General features: G+C 45.7%; 1 pseudogene; it reads left to right on the top strand.

Annotated features, from left to right (window-relative positions):
* The first annotated feature begins 297 nt into the window (after positions 1-297).
* Positions 298-3,034, top strand: LOC138999822 (pre-mRNA-splicing factor RBM22-like; annotated as a pseudogene).
* The last annotated feature ends 2,546 nt before the right edge of the window (positions 3,035-5,580 follow it).

Below are 5,580 nucleotides of genomic sequence, written 5' to 3' on the forward strand. Positions count from 1 at the left end.
GCCTTGAAGTTGTAGCAATGATCCCAGGCTTCTTCACCTATACACAGACTCTGAGACCTGCCTGTTCATAGGTCTCACCCTGTCGATAGCCAATGTTGTGACTGTGTTAGGGGGAGAAATGGACAGTGGGGAATAGCTATGGTTATAAGAAATATTAGTCATGCCTTGTTAACCATGATTGTTCTGTTCTGATTAGAGAAAACACATTCTATCCTGGCTGAGAGTTGTATGCCCTGGCACATGGGAGCCAGCACTGGAATGCAGTCCATCCTCCTTTCCTGAGAACTACCTATCATTATGGAAAGATCAAACAATCTTGACCTGGAGGTACCCACAAGCACCCACCCCCCCCGCCCGTGTAACTCCCCAGCCCACATTGCCTGTAACCTTTAACCATTATCCCTTACCTACTTTCTCATGCCCGTAATTCTTACTTTCCCATGGAATCTTTGTTCCTCTATCTTATATAAGCAGCTAGCTTGTGGGAGGGGCAGAGCAGATTTTTCTGAGCGACCTGCTGCTCTCCCATCCTGGCAGCGGTATTGGAATGAATGCTCATATATGATTCGACCTTGTCTCTGCTTAATTGGCTGAAGTAGTGACAGGCAGCCCCGACCCATTGGACCAGCCCTTGTGGTTCTTCCTATGATGGCAAGACACCCTTCAATAATAACCACCAGAGAACTTTGAAAATAGTTTTTCAAAACTTGGAAATTATATAACACACCTGGGGCACACAGCCAGGTCCCTGGGAGAGACAAAAAAAAAAGAGAGAGAGAGAGTGGGTTTGGAGTTGTACAGTACTTTCAAAGGGTGTCCCAAAATTCACGCAAGAAGTAATTTTGATAGAAAACACAGGTTTATAGTAAAAAATTGTAAATTTTTTATTGATTCATAAAGTATAGGGTTATGTAAGGAATAGCATATCAGGTAAATGGCCTCCACAGCTTTGCTGGCACGTACACACTCTTTTGTTGTTGCCTGAGCAGCCACATTTTCGAAGAAGAATGGTCCGATGATGCTTCCAGCCCAAAATCTGCACCAAACAGTGACACGTTGTGGATGCATTTGTTTCTCGACAATCACTCGTGGGTTTTCTGAACCCCGAATGTGACCATTTTGTCGATTAACCAAGCCATCAAGATGAAAATGAGACAGAACCTGGCTGGAGAACCTGGCTGGAGAACCTGAATAGAGAACCTTGCTATGCTGATCAACTGAATGCTGTCTCCGGGTCAACCTTTGGAATAGAAATTGACAGGATTAAAATCAACTGGTATAAGGACCTGACGGGATTATGGCGGTCCTATCTGCCAACTCGGAAGTGGCGGCTGCCTCCGGAGGCTCTCAAGACGGCGACCTCTCTGGGTTCCAACACCTACAACAGGCAGAACTGGGAGGATGCGGACTTCCCCATCCTGTGCCAGGCGTGTCTTGGAAAAAAACCGTATATCCGAATGACCAAAGAAAAGTACAGGAAGGAATGCAAAGTCTGTGCCAGGCCATTCACAGTGTTTCGCTGGTGCCCCGGAGTCCTTTAATAAGCTAATTGTCAATGGCCGTCGACTTCATGTGAAATGAGGTGTGCCAAACCTGTAGTAAATTGAAGAATGTCGCCCTGGCCGGTTTTGCTCAGTGGATAGAGCGTCAGCCTGCGGACTGAAGGATCCCCGGTTCGATTCCAGCCAAGGGCACATGCCCGGGTTGCGGGCTCGGTCCCCAGTGGGGGGCGTGCAGGAGGCAGCCGATTGGTGATTCTCTCTCACCATTGATGTTTCTATCTCTCTCTCCTTCTCCCTTCCTCTCTGAAATCAATAAAGAAATATATATATTTTTTTTTTAAATTGAAGAAAGTCTGTCAGACTTGCCTCTTGGATCTGGAGTATGGCCTGCCCATCCAGGTTCGTGATGCAGGGCTGTCTTTTAAGGATGACATGCCAAAATCAGATGTCAACAAAGAGTACTGCACACAGAATATGGAGAGGGAGATTTCTAACTCTGATGGAACATGGCCAGTTGGCATACTGGGGAAAGCCACAAGAAGTAATTACGCAAGAAGTAATTTGATATGTTGCTCAAACTGGCCCGGACCACACCCTACTACCAAAGGAATCGAGCCCACACTTGCTCCTTCTGGGTGAAAGAAAAATGTAATAGAGGAGACGAATGTCCATACAGACATGAGAAGCCTACAGATCCAGATGACCCCCTTGCTGATCAGAACATTAAAGGCTGATATTATGGAATCAATGACCCTGTGGCAGATAAGCTTCTAAAGCGGGCTTCAACAATGCCTCGTTTGGACCCGCCAGAGGACAAGACTATCACCACACTATATGTTGGTGGTCTGGGCGATACCATTACTGAGACAGACCTAAGAAATCATTTCTACCAGTTTGGAGAGATTCGGATGATCACCGTGGTGCAGAGACAGCAATGTGCCTTCATCCAGTTTGCCACAAAGGCAGGCTGCTGAAGTGGCTGCGGAGAAGTCCTTTAATAAGCTAATTGTCAATGGCCGTCGACTTCATGTGAAATGGGGAAGGTCCCAAGCAGCCCGAGGAAAAGAAAAAGAGAAAGACGGAACCACAGACTCTGGCATCAAGCTGGAGCCTGTTCCAGGCCTGCCAGGAGCTCTTCCCCCTCCTCCTGCAGCAGAGGAAGAAGCCTCTGCCAACTACTTCAACCTGTCCCCCCAGTGGCCCTCCAGCTGTGGTGAACATCGCCCTGCCGCCACCCCCTGGGATTGTCCCACCCCTATCCCCAGGTTTTGGGCCACATATGTTCCACCTAATGGGACCACCTCCTCCTTTCATGAGGGCTCCAGGACCAATCCGCTATCCTTCTCAGGACCCTCAGAGAATGGGAGCTCATACTGGGAAACACAGCAGCCCCTAGTACATTATCACCATTCTGGGGCTCTACAGAAGACAGGGCCCTTAAAAATCCCAGTAAACGAATCTTGGAATAAATATATTTTTCCTTCCTTTGTAGTTTACCATAGTAGCTGAATGTGTTCAGATGCGGGCAGTCAGAAAACAATAGCCATGCTTTGATTGATGGACCTCAAATAAGCTGCCATCGACACATCTGGTTACTATAACGTTACTAATAAAACTTAATGCCTGTTCCCCTTCTATGGGGAGCCAGCAGTGGGGTGAGTTGGAATATCCAATGGAGTTTCCATCCCAATTATATGTTCATTTTGTATTATTTTTTTTGGAGGGGGAGGGGGGCATTAACCTGCGGAAAGAATCTTTCGACCGTTTTTTATGTCCATTAGGTATTTTCCTTTTTATCATCTAAAAAAGATTACTAGTACTAATCATTGTAGTGGCCTAAGTGTGATTTAACACTTCTGAAGTCGCGTCCTCAGAAAGACAAGTGGAATCCAGCAGGCAGCTCTGCCCAGGTCTCTTCTTAACCTCGCCTTCCCTCATTGATGGCTAAAGGAATCTGGCTGATGGTTGTACTTCTCTACGCTACCAAAAGAGACAACAATAAAAATTACTTTGTATTCCTTTTGGATGGAGACAAATGTCATGAAGCTGTGTATCATTGAAGAAACCCGGTGTCTGGGATGAAATTAAAGAACTCCCTGTAAACACTTTAATAGACTGAAACGAAAAGCTTTGGAGTGTATTTGAATGGAAGACTTGTGACCTCGGCTGGAACTTTGGTCTTCAGCATTCACCTTTGTGTGTCTCATTTTAATTCCCCGCTCTGGGCAGGGAACTCTGTTTGGTCTTAGAATGTTTGGATATAACTGGATTGTAGATGGTAAAGCATAATTTGATGTTGTGTTGTGTTTTATTTTTTTGTTTTTAAAAAATTAAAATGGGTAAATTTTCCAATTAAAAAAATAAAAATTTAAATCAACTGGTATAAATACAGATGTAACAAGACAATAAAACACAGAACCTGGCTGGAGAACCTAGCGAGAAAACCTTGCCATGCTGATCAACTGGAAAAAAAAAAAAAAAGGATGAAAATGAGCCTCATCGAAATTCAGCCACATTTATGCAAAACGGTCATGGAAAATTTCAACAAAAGTGTGCGTATGTGCCAGCAAAGCCATGGAGGCCATGTACCCAATATGCTATTCCATACATAACCCTGTACTGTATACTTTATGAATCAATAAAAAAATTACAATTTTTATTATAAACCTGTTTTTTCTGTCAAAATTACTTCTTGCGTGAATTTTGGGACACCCTTTATTCTGGTAAAGGTTGGGGGCCTAAGCTGTTCACTCTTTATGGTGAATTTATAACATAAGAGCAAGAATTTCAAGGAAGGGGAGAGGATAAGCCAATTATTTCAAATGGTCAATTAACACATTCCACCAAGATCCCTAAAACAAGAAGGGGCAGCTCTTAAGTGTTGTGGCTGGTGGCGTGTTTATTCCAGGCAGCCCTCTTTGAAGTGGGAGCCTCCCCAGTCAAAGCTTAAGTCAGGCACCTGCATTACAAAAAGAAAAGCCAAATATCAGGCCTTACACACCTCCCGGCCTCTCTCTCCAAGCTGCCTCAGTCAAAGTTGATTTTCCTGGATATCTTTCTTCAACTTCGTTCATGTTTTCTCCGGGAGAACATCTTTTTGCTGCAAGGAGGGACCAAGAGATGATGAAACATAGACAAGGGCATGAATAGGATTTGAATAACCTCTAGAGATTAGATGACAGAGGCAGGATTCCTCCAAATGAGTGGTCTAGACATCCAGACTGCCCTTCTCATTTCTCCATCACCTCCCCCATACCCACCCCAAGCCAGGGGCAGGGTCTTACTGGGCCTAATCCCCAGGTAAAAACGCACCCATGTGACCTGCTCTGGTGCACCTCAGAGAGCAGGACTCTCCTGAAGGTGCCTGACACCCAGTGAGGCAGCAGCTGCAACTTGCCAAAGCTTCCAGGCAGCCAAACGGAGCCACCACAGAGGATCCAGACCCATAGGAGGGGCTGCCCCAGCCACAAACTCAGCCGCCTTCCAAGTGTTGGTGCGCCCGATAGTGGCAATAGCCCCTGAATAGTGACATGGACCCGATCACAGGGACAGACACTTTTTGGCCAGTACGTGGTCCCTGTGTGAGTCCTGCTGGAGGCACTTGCGCTCTGCAGGGTCCGAGCCTCCCACCGTCATCCCAGCTGTCTCCTGTTATCATCCAGTGTTGATAACTGGGAATCCTGGGTCAAGAAAACAGGGGGTGGTTGGCAGGCTTTTTTTAAAAAATATATTTGTATTGATTTCAAAGAGGAAGGGAGGGGGAAAGAGAAATTGAAACATCAATGATGAAAGAGAATCATTGATCAGCTGCCTCCTGCATGCCCCCTACTGGGTATGAGGCCACAACCTGGGTGGTGCTCTTGACCGGAATCCAACCCGGGGACCCTTCAGTCCATAAGCTGACACTCTATCCACTGAGCCAAACCAGGTAGGGTGGTCGACCAGCTTTTTGAGAGACAGTTCAAAAGTAATACTGTGCAATATCAGATCCATTTTAAACTCACCCTTCACTCACAATTGAATGTTATGATAAAAAAAAAAACAACAGTTAGGATGTAGAGGGTCCATTGAAGCCTTA

The sequence above is a fragment of the Myotis yumanensis genome, unplaced genomic scaffold (assembly GCF_028538775.1).
Source record: "Myotis yumanensis isolate MYYU_CA2020_CCGP unplaced genomic scaffold, mMyoYum1.0.hap1 SCAF_23, whole genome shotgun sequence".
In the NCBI taxonomy this organism is placed as follows: domain Eukaryota; kingdom Metazoa; phylum Chordata; class Mammalia; order Chiroptera; family Vespertilionidae; genus Myotis; species Myotis yumanensis.